This window comes from Giraffa tippelskirchi, chromosome 12, assembly GCF_054371585.1.
Source record: "Giraffa tippelskirchi isolate mGirTip1 chromosome 12, T2T-mGirTip1v1.2.pri, whole genome shotgun sequence".
In the NCBI taxonomy this organism is placed as follows: Eukaryota; Metazoa; Chordata; class Mammalia; order Artiodactyla; family Giraffidae; genus Giraffa; species Giraffa tippelskirchi.
In genome coordinates, this window is record NC_137286.1 from 48,362,104 (window position 1) to 48,380,751 (window position 18,648).

General features: G+C 44.8%; 1 long non-coding RNA gene across 1 annotated transcript in view; it reads left to right on the forward strand.

Moving 5' to 3' along the window:
* LOC145529381 (uncharacterized) overlaps positions 1-18,648 on the forward strand; it is a 278,482-nt gene that overhangs the window by 143,156 nt on the left and 116,678 nt on the right. Inside the window, exons 3-4 of the long non-coding RNA XR_014071152.1 lie at positions 619-779; positions 1,574-1,693. This is a non-coding gene — a long non-coding RNA (uncharacterized LOC145529381). The remainder of the gene's footprint in view (positions 1-618; positions 780-1,573; positions 1,694-18,648) is intronic.

Consider the following 18,648-nt stretch of genomic DNA (forward strand, 5'->3'; position numbering starts at 1 on the left):
AAGATGCTTACTCCTTGGAAGGAAAGTTATGACCAACCTAGACAGCATATTGAAAAGCAGAGACTTTGTCAACAAAGGTCCGTCTAGTCAAGGCTATGGTTTTTCCAGTAGTCATGTATGGATGTGAGAGTTGGACTATAAAGAGAGCTGAGTGCCGAAGAATTAATGATTTTGAACTGTGGTGTTGGAGAAGACTCTTGAGAGTCCCTTGGACTGCAAGGAGATCCAACCAGTCCATCCTAAAGGAAATCAGTCCTGAATATTCGTTGGAAGGACTGATGTTGCAGCTGAAACTCCAATACTTTGGCCACCTGATGAGAAGAGCTGACTCATTTGAAAAGACCCTGATGCTGGGAAAGATTGAGGGCAAGAGGAGAAGGGTACGACAGAGGATGAGATGGTTGGATGGCATCACTGACTCAATGGGCATGGGTTTGGGTAAACGCCAGGAGTTGGTGATAGACAGGGAGGTCTGGCGTGCTGCAGTCCATGGGGTCGCAAAGAGTCAGACACAGCTGAGTGACTGAACTGAACTGATGTCCATGAGAGATATTGATGTATTTCATTTGTGACATTGTCTTTGTTCTGTTTATTTATCATTTATTTTTCTTTGCACAGGGTCTTCATTGCTGTGCATGGGCTCTCTCTAGTTGCTGTGAGTGGAGCTACTCTCCTTTGCAGTGCACCAGATTCTCAGCACGGTGGCCTCTCTTGTTGGGAAGCACAGGCTCTAGAGCTTGGGTTCAGCAGTTGTGACGCACAGGCTTAGTTGCTCCGAGGTATGTGAAATCTCTCTAGACCAAGGATTGAACCTATGTTCCCTGCACTGGCAGACGGATTCTTAAACACTGGACCACCTGGGAAGTCCTGTCTTTGTTTTGTGTTTCAGAATAATGCTTGCCTTATAAAATGAGGTGTAAATTGTTTTTTTTTTTTTCTCTTCTATTGTCTGGATTAGGTTGTGTAGAAATAGTGTTATATCATCTTTAAATATTTGGTAGAATTTTCTAGTACTATCTGGGACAGGAAGTTTTTATTTTTAGAAGATTTTGAACTACAAGTTCAAATGATTTAATAGTACAGAAATATTCAGGTTATCTATTTTATCTTGAGTGAGCTTTGGTACTTTATACTTTTTGAGGAATTAGTCCATTTTATCTTATTTCTCAAATTTATCTGCATAGAGTTGATTATAGATTATGGTTTCCTTACTAATTATCCTTTTAATGTCTGGAGTGTCTGTAGAAGTATCTGCTCTCTCATTTCAAATTCATGAGGTATTTGTGTCTTTTCTCTTTTTTTCTTTGTAAATCTTGCTAGACTTTAATGAATTTTTATTGATCCTTTAAAGAAAGCAACTTTTGGTGTCATTTATATTCTCTATTGTTATATGTTTTCAATTTTATTTATTTCTACTTTCATCTTTATTATATTCTTCTTTCTGCTTGCCTGAGTTTGACTCTCCTCTGTTTTTAGTTTTGTAAGTGGAAACTTAACTTGTTTTGAGTTCATTCTTTTTTTTTTTTTAATATAAGCACTTAGTGCTATAAATTTCCATGTTGTTTTTGTTTAGTCACTCAGTCATGTCTGACTCTGCTACCCCATGGATGGCAGCATGCCAGGCCTCCCTGTTCTTTACTACCTCCCGGAGTTTGCCTAAGTTCATGTCCACTGAGTGTAAGCACTGCATTAGGTGAGTCTCCCATGTTTTGATATGCTGCATTTTCAGTTTTGTTCTTCTTTGTGAATTTTCAAATCCTGTTTTCCAAAGACTTATTACATTTTAAACTATTAGGATCCATAGAGAATTTTGAAATTGTCATTTTGCCAGTGCACATGATATTAGCATTTATCACTATTGGCAGGTTTATGCCTCATCATACAGTCACTTGATAGATGTTTATTGAGTGTTTACTATAATTCAGGCATTGTTCTAAGCACTGCACATACAGCACTAAAGAAAACTTATGAGAAGTCCTGCTCTTTTGGAGCTTACATCCTATTGAGAAGACAGATCACAAACAAAGAAATAATGCAGTTTTAGGTAGTCATATGCACTACAAAGCAATGTATTGTTTCCATCATTCCATTTAGTAAGAGTGTTGTTTTGCATAGAGAGATCAAAAAGACTCTGAGGAGGTGTCATTTGAAGAAAGACCTGATTGAAGCAAGAGGACTACACTTGATTATGTTGAGAAGAGCCTTCAGGGCAGAGAAAGAAACTTGCAAGACTTGTGCAAAGGCCTGGGGCCGGGTATAAGAAATGAACTAAATAGCAGGAAAGAGTAAAAGGATGAGAAGGTATGGTGACAGCTGGCCTAACCATCAGCAGCTAATACCCACCCACTCTGATCCAAATGGGTCTCAGGGAACTTACTAAAAAGTTGCTGAGTTCCATTCCTAATAATTCGGATTCAGGTAAGTCTAGTTGGCATCTATCCATCTGATCAAGTGTTCCGGGTGAGGCTTGTGCTGTTATATCTTTGGGCCACATTGGGCAGACTCTAGCTTCTCAACTTCAGTCAGTCATTTGGAATTTCTGAAGGCCACAGATGACAGGTCACTAGACTGAGACAGCAGTAGCCACTTCCCGTAGCCAGACAGGCTCATCACACATTGCATATACATCTTCCCTGCTTGGAAGGTCCAACCTCATTCATTGTGGCAGCTCTGATGGCGCAGTCTCCGGGGATGAAGGAGACTGACATGATCCTTATGTTTTTCACAACCTGGAAGCCTCGGCTGTCTGAATCACAGGATTTGATTCAAGAGGAAAGAACTGTGTCTCTTGGAAGAGAAATAAAAACAAACAAATAAATAAACAGACAAGTATATACTCTAGATTCTCATTAGTTAGGAGCAAAATAATTAGTGACAACACCAACTCTGGGCAGGAGCTGGAGCAGACCTCTTCATTCCTATGTGGAGGAACTGACCCCACTAAATGCTTATTATTCATCATTTTCCAGGAGCCTCTATGATACTGGACTGCCAAGACCTCGGGGACCTACGATAGCTATTTCCCCACAGTTTACAGGGAGAACGGAGCCTGGTTGCTTGGGAGATTAATTAACTTGTCAAACAATTAAGCAGACAGGCTGTAATCGAGGTTTCCACTTCATAATTGATTTATCACTTTGTAGCTTCTTGAATCCCTGCGCTCCGAATAGAGAGACTGCCGTGCAGGGAAAATCACGCAGAGATGCCAGGAGGCTGTGGGCAGGGCAGGGGATGAGTTTCTCCTACTCCCCCACGAATCCTGTGGTCCAGCCTAGCTTCTCACCAGCCTGCAGAGACACTGAGCATTTCATTTTCTACCTTTCTAGTAGCACTGCCAGGAGAATTCCTTCTGTAGCCTCCGAGGCTCAGCCAACCCACTATTGTTTGGTGAGGCAAAGTCTCCAAGGGATTCCCACCGGGTGCATCTGTGGTGTTGCAGCTGCCCTCCTCTGTGCTGAGAGTGACTGTAGAAATGTCACATGTGGTGTGTTCATTCTGAGACTCCCAACTGGAAGCTGCCTTCTCTGTGTTCTCAACCAGACCTTAGGGGTCCTTTCTGGGATGCTGCCAGCCCTGAGAGCATCAGCTCACAACTGGTGTGCCGCAGGATGCTGGCTGTTTTCCCGCATTACTGAGCATCAGTATCACTGGGGGGGGGGGGGGGTTGTCAGACAAGTGGAGCCTCCAGTCCCAACCCAAAGAATTGTCTGTAGAAGGTCTGGATGGGGCTTAGGAATCTGCCTGTTGAACAAATTCTCCCAGGTGATTCTACTGCAGGGAGTCCAAAGTGTGAGTGTTGAGATCAGTGTAGACTCCCCTACCTCAGGCTTGATTTGGGACATTTGCCACCAGGTGTCCTGTAGCAGAGTCCAGGAGACCCTCAGCATGCATTTCGTGTATCCTTCACTCTTTACTGTGCAGTTGGACACCAGCATGGGGATCCTGGGAGCCTGGGGCTTCTGGATTTCTCTCTTTAGGGATGCTTCAGTTTGCTGGATCAATAGGCAGGGGTCAAAGTCTATTCTGCTCTTTTGGATTTCCTTCTGGGTGCTTGTGGATAAGGCTTCCCAGGTGACTCAGTGGTAAAGAATCTGCCTGCAATGCTAGAGACGCAGGTTCGATGTCTGGGTCAGGAAGATCTCCTGGAGAAGGACATGGCAACCCACTCCAGAATTCGCACCTTGGAAATCCCATGGACAGAGGAGCGTCATGGGCTACAGTCCTGCTGCTGCTAAGTTGCTTCAGTCGTGTCCAACTCTGTGCGACCTCATAGACAGCAGCCCACCAGGCTCCCTGGGATTCTCCAGGCAAGAACACTGGAGTGGGTTGCCATTTCCTTCTCCAATGCATGAAAGTGAAAAGTGAAGGTGAAGTCGTTCAGTCATGTCGGACTCTTAGCGACCCCATGGACTGCAGCCTACCAGGCTCCTCCATCCATGGGATTTTCCAGGCAAGGATACTAGAGTGGGGTGCCATTGCCTTCTCCAGGGATACAGTCCATGGAGTTTCAAGAGTGGGACATGACTGAGCAACCAAACAGCATCAGTGAATAGGTTTGTAGTCCCACGTGTGTGTAGTGTGCCTATGTGTGTCTGTGTGTGTGAGTGTACACACATGTATTGAGTTGGCCAAAACCTCTAGTTTTTCCATAACATCATATGGAAAAATACGAACGAATGTTTTGGCCAGCCCAATATTTTGGTTGCATTTGCATGCATTTTTGTTTCATTATTTGCTTAAATCTCAAATTATTTTTTCATACCAGGCATTCTGTGCATATCCTTTGCACCCCACTTTGCCCTCGTTCTCACTTCTCTCCCAGCTAGACTTCCTGAAGCATATGTGCTCTGTCATCAGCTCTCTGAAGTCCTGTGAATTGTCATCCATCTAAAGCCTCATATTTTCATAATAAGCTTAGGAACCTGAGCTTTACTGAGGGAGCTTTCCATACATCTCATCTGTTTCCTACTAAGAAGCTCAAACCATGTCCAGAGTTGGAAAGAATTTCTTTCTACACCACAGAGCAAGAGTAACTTTTACTTATTGATTGGCTTCAAAGCAAATGGCTTTTAAATAAAGCATCACAGGTATTGTAGAAATCTTCTCCTCCCTATCTTCATGTTCCTTTCCTGTTTCCCAGCAATGGCCTTTATCCCATAGCTGATGTCTGGCATATTTATCTCAACTCCATTTTTTATGTTTATCTCCTATGTATTTGGATCCATAAGCCACACCATACATTGTTTCCTGAGTTTTTTTGTATGGGGTTTGTAATTTATACTAATGGTATTCTTCATCCTTTAGTGGTCTTAATTATTGTCCTTCAACCTGCTTTTTGCTCTATACATACATATATATATATATACATATATATATATATATATATATATATGTATGTATATGTATGTATATATTTGATTTTGGCTGCACTGAGTCTTCTTTGCTGTGAGCAGACTTTCTCTAGTTGCAGTGCATGGGCTTCTCATTATGGTGACTTTTCTGGTTGTGGAACACAACTTCTAGGGTGAGTGGGCTTCAATAGTTGTGGCTCTGGGCTTAGTTGTCCCGCAGCACGTGGGATCTTCTAGGACCAGGGATCAAACTTATGTTCCCTGCATTGGCAGGCAGATTCTTAACTACTGGACCACCAGTGAAATCCTAAACATTATACTTTTAAGATCCATCTTTCTTTGCCTCTTGTAGGTAAAGCCCATCTTTCTTAGCTGCTATAGAGTATTCCTTCATCTGAGCGCGCTGTTTCTGTTTAGGTCCCCCATTGTTTCACCATTTAATGCAATAATCTGGTGACCTGACCACCAGTATACCTGTTTCCTCCATGTGCCCATGTGCTGGGGCTTCTTCTGAGTTAATACCTGGAGGAGGACTTGCTGAGTATTAGACTGCGTATGTTTTGGATTAGGTTTGAGTGGACATCAACACATGTCTCTACTCGGTGCTTGTACCAATATGTGAAAGCTACCTTTTCCTTTTGTCCCCACCACAACTTAGTATGGCCAAACTATATACGTTTCCACAAGCATAATTGCAGTCTCTTCTCCAACCAGAGTTGGGAGGGGATCAGATTCTTCCTTTTGCAAATTTTTCCTAGAAGGACCTAGGCTTAAGTGGTCAACCTCCAAAATAAAGGAGCAAGATGAATTTAAACCTAGGGAATTCAGGTCTGCAAGAATGTGTTCTAAAAACACAATAAAACCTCATTTATTGAGTGCTCTGTAAAGTGCATACGAAGCAATAAAGAAGCAGAAAAACCAAATGAGAGTCTATTTTTAATTGCAGCGGTTTAGACCGATAGCAAAGGAAAAGTTTCTGGGTCTCAACTATTCCATACCCTTTGATTTTGGGTGTATGTGGTGCTTAACTACTTCATAGCATTTCAGGAAGGTCGTTTGTGGCTGGATCCTCTCCTTTCTGGGCTTTGCTGAAATTGTAAATATTCAGTTATGCATTGTCAGTCATCTCACTTTCATTTTTAGCGGGCTTAACCAGTGTCTTAACAGCCTCCCTCCTCCTGCCACCAACATACCTCATTTTTCTTTCAATGAACATGCAGATAAACGTGAGGCCAGTCCTCATTTGAATTATTTTGCTGTCTGCACTTGAGAAGCCTATATTAATGATGACTTGTAGGAACTGAATAATTGATGCATGTGTATTTCTGAGCTTAATTATCAGCAAAACAGATTCTCTCTCTCTTTTTTTTTTTTTTCTTTCTCCTGTTTGGGTTTATAGACATCATCGGAATGGCTGCTTTGAAGGTCAGTCATATAGCTAGATTAATTGCAGGAAAAGTTAGACTGTGGAGGTCACTCAGTCATCTGGTCTCCCAAGGTCTGGGCAAATAATGACATCCAGATGTCTATCTGGAGAAAATTCAACAGTTATTGATCCTCTCTGATAAGACAAGCATTCATCCCATGCAAAGCTGATGAAAATGATGTCTCTCTCCTCCAGGTGTTCACAACGTAGCAGAAGTGACCGAGTACATGTAAATAACTCTAGTACCAGCAAGATAGTTATTGAATGAAAAGTGAATTAGGAGACCGCAACAAAATGGCCCCTGAAGCTGCCCTCAATTCTCTGAAGACTAAAATCTGAACTTAAAACCTGTGAAAGCACTTTGTAATACACAGAGCTCTAAATGAATGTAAAATAGTATGTCTCCCCTGAGGGATGAGGTTAAAATGTAGACTGCTAGACCCTACTCCCCAGAATAACAGACAGAATCTCTAGCTAGGGCTTACATTTTCAGCCAGTTTCCCTGCATCAGTGGTCCTCCAGCTTTATATACTATATAATATATATAGTATATTAATAAATATAAAAATAAATATTAATATATTTATTTTATATAATATATTAACATATAATTTTATTTATTTTTGACTGCACTAGGTCTTCATTGCCGCACAGGCTACTCTCTAGTTGCGGTGCATGGGCTTCTCCCTGCGGTGGCTTCTCTTGTTGTGGAGCACAGCCTCCAGGCGTGTGGGCTTCGGTAGTTGTGGTTCCCAGGATCTAAAGGGCAGGCTCAGTGGCTGCAGCACAGGGCTTTAGTTGTTCCATGGTATGTGGGATCTTCCCGGATCCGGAGTTGAACCTGAGTTTCCTGCACAGGCAGGAGAATTCTTTACCACTGAGCCAACAGAGAAGCAGGGTTCTCCAACTTTATTTGCACCAGAATCTCCTGGAGGGCTTGTGAAAACACAGGCAGCTGGGCCACAGCTCGGTTTCTGATTCAGAAGTCTTTTGAGTCTGTCTTTCTAATGAAGGTTCCCAGATGATGCTCATCCTGGGTGTGCACTTTGAGAATCACTCCCAGAGCGATGAACAGTAACCTTTAAAAACTACTTACCTGAGACATCATTTGCTTTTGACTGTGTCACTCAGAAACGAAACTACAAAAAGGAAAAAGTAGCAAAGAGGAAAGAAACTTAGCAAGGGTGAAGAAAAATCTGACTCTTTAATCAGTTTGCAAATGATATAGAATTGTCACCATCCTTGGATCTTACTGAGGAAATCAGACACACTTGCCTGGTCTCTAGGATAGCTACAATCTAATGGGAGCCTTCAAACCTACAATAACAACTTGTGACAGAGACGTAGACATACACTGGAGGCTTGCTACATAAGCCTCATTTGCTGGAGTAGTTCCATTTAAAAAACCTTGTGGACTTGTTATATGGTTTGTACTAGTTTGTCTCTTGGACAGTGGATCCATGTAAATGGGATTCCCTACTGGAGTCTTGTCGCAGTGAGGTTCCAATCTTTCAACTCTTCCTGCTCTGGAGATAAGATTTTATTCCAAGCATCGGTGCTATGGCTTGAGGGACCCAGTGGAGGTTACTGGAATGACATTACTCAGTCACTGATTTATTTTAAACTTTTAATTCTGTATTGAAGTATAACCAGTATACAAAGTAGTGATAGTTTCAGGTGAACGGCAAAGGGACTCAGCCATATATTCACATATATCCTTTTTCTTCCAAACTCCCCTCCCATATCCAGGCTACGACATAACGTTGAGCAGAGTTCCCTGTGCTCTACAGCAGGTCCTTGTTGGTTATCCATTTTAAATACAGCAGTGCGTACATGTCCATCCCAAACTCCCTAACTATCCCTTCCCTCCATCCTTCCCCCTCAGCAACCGTAAGTTCATTCTCTAAGTCTGTGGATCATCGGTTTCTGTTTTTGTCAATAAGTTTATTTGTATCATGAAGTGAAAGTGAAAGTGAAAGTTTAGGCGCTCAGTCATGTCCAACTCTGTGACCCCATGGACTGTAGCCTACCAGGCTCCTCCATCCATGGGATTTTCCAGGCAAGAGTACTGGAGTGGGGTGCCATTTCCTTCTCCAGAGGATCTTCCTGACCCAGGGATCAAACCCGGGTCTCCCACATTGTAGGCATACACTTTACCATCTGAGCCATCAGGGAAGGTGCCTTTTGTACCTTTTGTATTTGTATCATATCTTTTTATATTTTGCTTATAAGGGATGTCACATGATGTTTCTGCTTCTCTGTCTGACTTACTTCACTCAGAATGACAATCTTTAGATCCATCCATGTTTCTGGAAATGGCATTATTTCATTCTTTTTTGTCATAGCCACTAATTATAAAGATATATCACATTAGGGCTGGAAAGGATCACAGAGTTGATGTAGTCCATTATTTTATGGATTGGGATGCAGAAATTGGCAAGGAAAGTAACCTAATCAAGTTCAAGGAAGAATTTACAAATCCCTGTACACTCAAGAAAAAAGTATTGAGGAAAATGAGGCAAAAAGATGAAGACACATCCAGAAAAGGCAGCAAAAGGAAATGTAAGCTGATAATAAAAAGAAGGCAGCCCCCCACCCCTCCACTTGGTGGTGGGAATGGACTGTATTATCTGGATAAAAGCCAAAGAAGGGATAAATGCATGAGGCAGAGCGAGAGAAAGAGATCAAGAGCAATGGTGTTTTCAACATGCAACCATTTCACAGATTTAGAATTAAACAAGGGGCTCAGTGGTTAGGAATCTGCCTGCCAGTGCAGGGGATGCTGGTTCAATTCCTGGTCCAGGAACTAAGACCCCACTTGCCGCAGGGCAGCTAAACCCTCGCGCCACACCTACTGAGGCTGCACGCTCTAGAGCCTGTGCTCTACAACAAGAGAAGCCACCACAACGAGAAGCCCACACACCACATCCAGACAGTTTGCCCCTGCTCACCACAACTAGAGAAAGCCCATGCACAGCAAGGAAGACCCAGGGCAGCCAAAAATCAAAAGTAAATTTAAAAAATGAATTAAAAAAAAACCCTAAATGAAAAACTTAGACTTGGGGAAATTGGAAATGATTGGCCAGTATGATAACTGGAAAGGACTGGCCAATCTGTTAATATGAAAAATTCAGATTCCTTGGCCTCCTCCAACCAGGAGTCTACCATTTCCATACCCACCACATGATTTTTTCACAAGTAAAGCTTTGAACGACTGCTGTAGTTCATCCGATAATGACTGCTTCTCCGCTCCTTGCTTGTCTCCCGGGAAATGTGTCATCTCTTTTAGATGCCTGAGCCTGGCCTCCCAGCTTCACTTTGAATACCTCCAGGGACATAAAGCTCATTCTCTCAAAGGCAGGTTCATTCCGTTCTCACTCACTGCCTTCCTTTAAGTGGTCCTCAGGGCTTCAGCGGTAAAGAAGCCACCTGCAATGCAGGAGGCGCAAGAGACACGGGATGGATCCCTGGATTGGAAAGATCTTCTGGAGAAGAGAATGACAACCCATTCCAGTGTTCTCACCTGGAAAAATCCGTGGACAGAGGAGCCTGGTGGGCCATGGTCCACAGAGTTGCAGAGAGTTGGACACGACTGAGCAAACACACTCATATACACCCCACCCTGAGGGGCAGGGATCACGGGTCTTGGGAGTGAAAGTGTCCCCCTCTCCAGAGGAATGCTGTGTGTGGCCCCGGCATCCCATGGATTCTTACCTTCCCCTCTGTCTCATGGTTTCTTTACCTTATCACCTGGAGATAATGACAGCTCCCACCTCATAGGACTATTTGGGAAGCTTTAGTTCATTGACACATGTAAAGCATTTACCGTGGTAGCTGGCATGTTAGAACAGTCAGGGCTGGCTGTGCTCAGAAGGGCCCTTTGTTTGTTTAAATGCTCTGCTGTCTCCATCTTGAAATTCTTAATAATTTTTGAACAAGAAACCTCCCATTTTCCTTTTGCACTGGGGCCTGCAAGTTATGAGATCCTGGGAAGGACTCAATATATGGTAACATTTAGATGCTGGCACGGTTGCTGTAACATTTTGAAAAGTTTGAATCCATAATGTGGTTTTAAAAAAGAAAGCCTTGGCTCCAGGACCATGTTTCATGTTCATAGGAAGTCTTGGGTGCCTCCTTCATCAAAAACTCAAGCTTATACTTCCCATGGTAGGAGGGTCTCTCCGAGTTCCAGCCCTGAATGGGGGCTTCCCTAGCCCTGGCCTGCACTGCCCCTGCCCTTGTTTCTCACTGTCCTGTGTTGTGTTGAACCCAATTCTCTTCTGCTGTCCTGCTTGGTCCTAGCACAGACCGCTCCCACTCCCATGTCTAGGGTATCCTCATTTCAGTTCTTTTTCAGACATCATCCTGATCTCGAGAGACAGCAGTGAGCAGTTCTGAAGAGAAATCTTAGTTCTCTGCCCAGGAATTGGACCTGGTAGCCTGGATGAAAACCAGGAATCCTCACTACTAGACCACCAGGGACTAGAGGCTCAAAGCAAAGTTTCCTGGGCTCTTTTTTTCCTGTTTGAAATCAGGAATGTTTCAGGGGGGCAAAAACTGTAAAAACAGACACAAAGTTGATTGTTAGAGACACAGCACAATGTATGGGAGAGCACACAAAAAAAACTATTTATTTAAGACAGAAGCAGGGCAGATACACACCCAGAAAGAGAGTATGGGCATCCTCTCTAATAAGGAGGAGTGAAGTAAAGAGGTGGTTTAAATCCCTCATGTAGGAAAGGCCTTCCAGGTGTTTGTTTACCTTTGGCCAATTATCTTGTTTCTTTTTTTACACCTACCTGGTCGTAGTACTGTCCCTGACACGTGCGTGCATCTTTTTGCTATTGTGAATCCCACCGTAGAAGTCTGTGGGTGCACATCTGCACTTATTTTGGAGTGGCGCTCTTTCTGACCCCCACAGAGCCTTCCTGGGCATGTACAGACAGGGAAGTCTTCCTTGACCTCAGGGGTGGGCACCTTATCTCGTTACTTCAGCAGAGCTCAGCTTCTGCCACTAGCTTGGTTCTTGGAGTGTCTGGATGAGAACAAAGCTTACATTTTACTCCACTTGACAAACACCAGCTGTATGGTCCAGGGAATCATCTATCTCCTACCTCAATCTCATGTTGAAACACTGATTTCGGGGCGCAGGGCGGTGCCCAGGAGGCCAGGTCTCTAATAATGTTCTGCAGTAGTCACAAGCTGCCAGCTACACTAATTCTGAATACCTTGCCATGAACTTGGGTCACCAGCCTAGACTCCCTTTTTCACCATAGTCATTTAATTTTCAGAGACCTGTTTCCCACATGTCCTATTCTATTATAGACCCTTGCTTCAAGTCTAAGAAACCAGTTTCGAGAGAACAGATCCTCCTCTCCCAGAATCTTTATAAGAATCAATCCATCTTGTTCCCAGGGACCAGTTTTCACACCAGTGTTCTCAATCAGACGTAGTCTTGATAGAGTAAAGGAAGTTGTTATACTCCGATCCCAAAGCAGTGGCTTCCACGGTAGCTCAGCGGTAAAGAATCCACCTGCCAGTACAGGAGACTCAAGAGATGTAGGTTTGATCCCTGACCCGGGAAGACCCTAAGATCCTCCGGAGAAGGAAATGGTAACCCACTCCAGTATTCTTGCCTGGGAAATCCCATGAACAGAGGAGCCTGGCGGACGACAGTTGGTGTGGTCAGAAAAGTATTGGATGCGACTAAAAACAACAACAACAAAAAAACCCAAGGCAATACCGCCCTACGTTTGTTTAAGCAATGTGCTCTCTGAGTTAACCCTTTGTGGGGCAAAGAGGTCACTACAGCTCAGTCCAAATCCTTCTCCCCACAATGCTTGCTTGTTGGTTCTATCCTGAGCTCTGGCCGAATTCCTCTTCAAGTGGAATCTCCTTCAAGAACTTAAAAGCAGCCTGTGTGGAGGATACGCCAGGCCTGCTGAGATGACAGAGTGGTGAATGACAGCACAGGCCACCGCCTGGAGAGATCCTGACACCTATGATGTGCTTTGAAGGCGGTGCTCAGAGGAAACGAAGACCCATACTGAACAGCCCTTCTTGACCTTGAGCCATTTCCTTGCACGGAGCCCCAAACACCCCATTTCTCCCAGGAAATGTTCTATCTACTGCTGGGTTGGTTTCTTACAGTCTTCCCTGGTTTTCTGCTGTCTGCCGAGCTGCCCCCTGCAGTTTACAGAGGCCGTATCTGGATGACACGTATCCTGCCATAGGTGCTTGCTGTCTTGAGGTGGAAGAGGACTTTGGATTGAAAACCTGCTGGATTTTCACTTATTTTTAATTGTCAACAGCTTGAAATGAGCATGCCAGGAAGTCTGATTTCATCCCACTAAGAGGGAGCCAGGCTAGGTTCAGCCCTTTCAGAGCTTTTAAGTAGCCACTGTGTCTAGTATCTTGGGAAAACAAGCAGAACCCACAAAAGATGACGTGACTAGCATACTTCCAACATGACCACATCTCAGAGCCCACAGGACAAAGCTGATCCCACAGGCACATCTGACAATGTTTCTTTTTTCCCTTCTATCTGAGCTAGTATCAGCCATTCAGTGGAATTGTTTAAACTGATCAATTAATTTGTGTTGAGTCTTGGTGGTAGCGTGTGAGCTTGTTCCTGCCGCGCAGGCTGCTCTCTAGTTCTGGTGCATGGGCTTAGTTACTGAGTGTTTTATGGGATCTTAGTTACCTAACCAGGGATTGAATCCGACTCGCCTGCATTGAAAGGTAGATTCTTCATCACTGGACCATCTGGGAAATCCCATTCATTCTGTGGAATTTAGTTAAAGTGACTCAAACTACATACTCTCTTTTTTTCTTGTAAATAAGATAAAGTGATGCTCCTTTAGGGCTGACTCACTTTGCAGCAACGAGCTGCCTGCCACCCTCCTGCGATTGCTTCCCATCTTGACTAAAACTTTGGTCAGGGAACTTTACAATTCCTCTTCATCTCCTGTTCACAGAAAGGCTGATTTACCCAGCCTGCTCTGAGCATGGAAACTCCCGTAGGGTCTGGAGCTCCTGGATTAAGTCTGGTTGTTGGATAGCAGACAGTGCCTCTAATTTTTATTCAAGAGCTGCCACAAATGAAACTGGACAGGGAGGAAAAGTGGGCTATAAAGAGGATCTTATTCTTCTTTTCATCACTTGCTAATGAGGAGATTTACACTGTCCATTCTGAAAGGACTCTAAGAATCACGTTGTTGTTGTTTAGTTGCCAAGTCGTGTCCTACTCTTTGCAACCCCATGGGCTGTAGTCCACCAGGCTCCTCTGTCCATGGGATTTCCCAGGCAAGAATACTGGAATGGATTGCCATTTACTTCTCCAGGCCTCTCCCTGACCTAGGGATCAAACCCAGGTCTCCTGCGTGGCAGGAAGATTCTTTACTACTGAACTTTTACATGAATTCCCTAAGTCTGTTTGTTGGAGAAATAACAACAGAGCAAGCATGAAAAGGAAAGCTTGAGACAAGAATTTTTTACTTTCTATTGCACGTTGTCAGCCATTGAAAAACTAGTGAGTGAAAGGAATCTTGCTTTCCTTCTAGGATCATATTCATTGATTTCTTGTATGTTTCTTCTTCTGACAGTACCATTTCTTTTCCATGGATGATCTCTCTAGGGGTACAGTACCTAGGACTTTCTTTAGGAAACACATAAGATTGAGGCTTCCCTGGTGGTGCTAGTGGTAAAGAAACACAGGTCCAATCCCTCGGTCAGAAAGATCCCCTGGAGGAGGGCGTGGCAAACCACTCCAGTATTCTTGTGTGGAGAATCCCATGGACAGAGGAGCCTAGCGGGCTATAGTCCATGGGGGTTGTAAAGAGTCAGACATGGCTGAAGCGGCTTAGCACACACACGCACACACAAGATTACGTGAATAACATCCTTCCAACATGACCACATTTCTTAGCCCATCGGGTGAGATCTAAGGATGTAGGTCACCGGCCTTCAAAAATAGCAGGCATCTGACCACATGTGGACCACATCTGAACCAACCCAGTGCCAGTCCTCGTGCATGTGCTCTTTCTTCAATCAAGCCTTAATATTTTAACTTCAACTGTGTGAGCAGTTCTGAATATCCTTGCCTTTTCCATCAGGTTTCATGCTTTTGATGATCAGTCAGGCATCTGATTCAGACCTTCCTCTCAGTCAGCTCTGCCAGGCAGCTCAGCCTGGGTAGCTTCCCAAGGTCTTCCCAACATCAGATTTTAGCCAGATAAACTTGCAACTTCCTGATGCCAATCCCACACACTTACTGACTTTTCAGCTCCTCCACTTGTCCAGGAGGGAAATACTTGGATGCTGCTGCTGCTACTAAGTTGCTTCAGTGGTGTCCAACTCTGTGCAACCCCATAGACGGCAGCCCACCAGGGTCCGCTGTCCCTGGGATTCTCCAGGCAAGAACACTGGAGTGGGTTGCCATTTCCTTCCCCAATGCATGAAAGTGAAAAGTGAAAGTGAAGTCGCTCAGTCGTGTCCTGCTCTTAGCGACCCCATGGACTGCAGCCTACCAGGCTCCTCTGTCCATGGGATTTTCCAGGCAAGAGTACTGGAGTGGGTTGTCATTGCCTTCTCCGATACTTGGATGGGTCAAGAACAAAATGAAGTTCTTGGGAAGTCACACAAGTGGGCTGTGACAATGAGACCTGGGGTTTTTAGTTTAGAGGACTGATGTCTCTCCCTACAGCTGGTGCTCTGGGTCAGCCCTGCTCTTGAGACAGGCTGGTGAGTGGAAAGGAAGCTCTGATGGTGGTGGTGGGGCTGATAGTCACAGACTTGAAGGAAGAAAGCCTTTTTTTCTCCTAAAAGTGAAAATGTTAGCTGCTCAGTCGTGTCTGACTCTTTGCCACCCTTTGGACCGTAGCCCGCCAGGCTCCTCAGGCCATGGGATTCTCCAGGCAAAAATACTGGAGTGGTTTGCCATGCCCTCTGCTAGGGGATCTTCCTGACCCAGGAATTGAACTCGAGGTCACTGTGTCTCCTGCATTGCAGGCAGATTCTTTAGCCACTGAGACTCCCTGCTTTGGAGAGGTGAGGTTCAGAAGGCAAATGTCACATTGGGACTTTGGGGAAAGGTGTCTGGAAACCAGCCCCTCAGCTTTCTTCTGGTCTCTGTCTCAAGCTGAAAAGGGTTTCGGTAGATTAATTAGTCCACACCTCCGGTAGTATTGTGTGCTCAGTTGCTTCAGTCATGTCTTACTCTTCATTATCCTATGGACTGTAGCCCGCCAGGCTTCTCTGTCCTTGGGGATTCTGTAGGCAAGAATACTGGAGTGGGTTGCCATGCCCTCCTCCAGAGTATCTTCCTGACCCAGGATCAAACCCCTGTCTCTTAGGTCTCATGCATTGGAAGGCAGGTTCTTTACCACTAGCGCCACCTGGGAAACCCCCACCTCCAGTAGAACATTGTTTCAGATCTGATAGTAGAGAATGCCTTCAGTGCAGTGCTAAGTGTATCTCAGAAGGGGGCACTCTGACCAGCCTACAGGTCCTTTGATGACCTACCCTGCCCCTGTGCGATGGTGGCTCTCTTCCTGGTTCCTGTCGATGGCTCCCTGGGTGCCAGGCTCTGTGCTCCATTACTTTTCTGTATTATTTCATCTCTGAGTTGGCCAGTGCTGTTGCTCCCAGCTCACATGGTGATCATGAGTTGCAAAGCAGATAAGGACCTGTCCAAATTTTTCAGAGTGTCTTAACTGTTGCACCTGGGGCCACCATGGAGGTAGAACCTGAACCTAGCTCTGTCTAACCCCCAAGCCTGAGCTGTCAGTCCTGACACTATGCTGCATAGACTTACATTGGGTTCATTCTACAAGCTGGTGTTATTTGTCTATTGATAGGCACTGGGCTATGTCCCGGGGACACTGAGATGAAATAAGAGGACACAGCGCCTGCCATCAAGGCTTACACTCTAATGAGGGGACGTGAAGTGTGCCTCCTCTTGTGTCCTTCCACCGTCATCTTTGTGTCTTCTGCCACTGTCTTCCCCGTCTGCCACATCAGTTAAACTTGCTTGTCTCGGCCACCGAAGCCTCCCGCCCTCATCTCTCTGACTGTCATTTCGGCATCACGGGCGGATGGGATGCAAGGAGATCCTGTCTGTGGGTGCAGGGTGAGGAGACGAAGAAGGGGAAGTGCCAGGGAGCCGGAGCTGTCGAACAAATGACGTGACAGCAGACGGGGGAGGGTGACAGCTGGAAAATAGCAGTTAATAGCCCCTGGCCAGACTCTGCTCAGGGAGATGGCATACTGAGTGACATCATAATGGCTCGCGGGAAAGCTGCTCAGAACCGATTGAGGCCTCTGCAAGGCACCCAGCCTGGTGCACGTCCTTGTCACGTTCACAAAGACCACTCTTTTGGAAACTGAATCTGTGCTGGTCTTTGCCCAGTGATACAGTCCCGGGGTGCCATGCGGAGAAAATCAGCTGGACCACCTGGTACCTACTTATCCATGTTGCTGTTATTGTTTAGTTGCTAAGTCATGTCCAAGTCTTTGTGACTCCATGGACTGTAGCCCACCAGTCTCCTCTGTCCATGGGATTTTCCCAGGAGAAAATACTGGAGTGGGCTGCCCTGTCCTCCTTCAGGGGATCTTCCCGACCCGGGGATTGAACCCGTGTCTCCAGCATTGGCAGGTGGATTGTTTACCACTGAGCCACCAGGGAAGCCCCCACTTAGCCACAGCTCTTGCTAATAAACACTTAGAAGAAACGATTGCCAAAGACTTGGGGTTTGGATGAGGCTTCCAAAAGCTCATGGGCTGCCTGGCTATGACTCCTGAAGATAATGATAAAGATAACACCGGTTAAAATATCTAATGTTTTATTCAATATTTCGGTGAGTTTCAATTACTCCCAATTATCATTCAACCACTTTTCTATTTAAAACGATTACTGCCCTTTGCAATGAGCTTTGAAACAAATCAATTTTTTGCCGTGATTAGTCATCGCTTCTGCCAGGGGTCTCTCTTTCTAGTCCTCCACAGCTCTGCTGTCTTTCAATTTATGACTAACAAGCAGTTGATGCTGGTTAACCCTTTGTTCCCAGTATTGGTAACCAAACAGATTCACAGAAGGGGGAAGGAAAAAAAAAAAACAAGTAGCCCCAGTCACCCTTGAGACAATTATACTCATTAAAAATCAATGGGATCCAATTACGAGCGGCAGGACTCTGACTCAGTTTAAAATGTATTGAACACCGATTCCCTGCCAAGTGACGAGGCACATCACGAGGACCTGACAGCCGTGGCAGGAAAGGAGACACTTTGACTGGCTTCTGTGATTAGATTCAGAGCCATTGCCTCCTGGTCATTACCGTCATCTTGTGTTTATTGTGTCATTTTCCTCTATGCTAAGTGTTAAATTAAGAGCAAGGGAAGATGCAGGGAATGAAGATTATCCGCCCTCAGACAGAGTTGTAATCAGAAAAAAAAAAAAAAAGACAGTGCCTCCAGAAATTGTCATCAGAAAAGGACACATGCGGCAAGAAACCAGCTCAAACGTGAAGTGCCTGCAGGCCTCGGGTGCGGTCTTCCCTAACACATTTTCACTGAATCCTACTCTGACCCTAGGAACTCGGAGATGACTGAGATCACACGTGGCCTCAAGGAACTTGCCATGCACGTTATGGTTTGCGGCCTCATTTCATTCATCAGATCAACTCCCGGGTTAACAATGGACTAGATAGGGGTGTTAGTTATACCATCTTAGAGCAACAGAGCTAGAGACTGTCACTGGTATTAATAAAATATAGTATCCTTGACACATTGGAATACTTTAGTGACATTGGTTAACAACTGAACTAGACCGCAGAGTTCAAGGAAATGAAATTTAACATAAAAAAAATGCTTTTC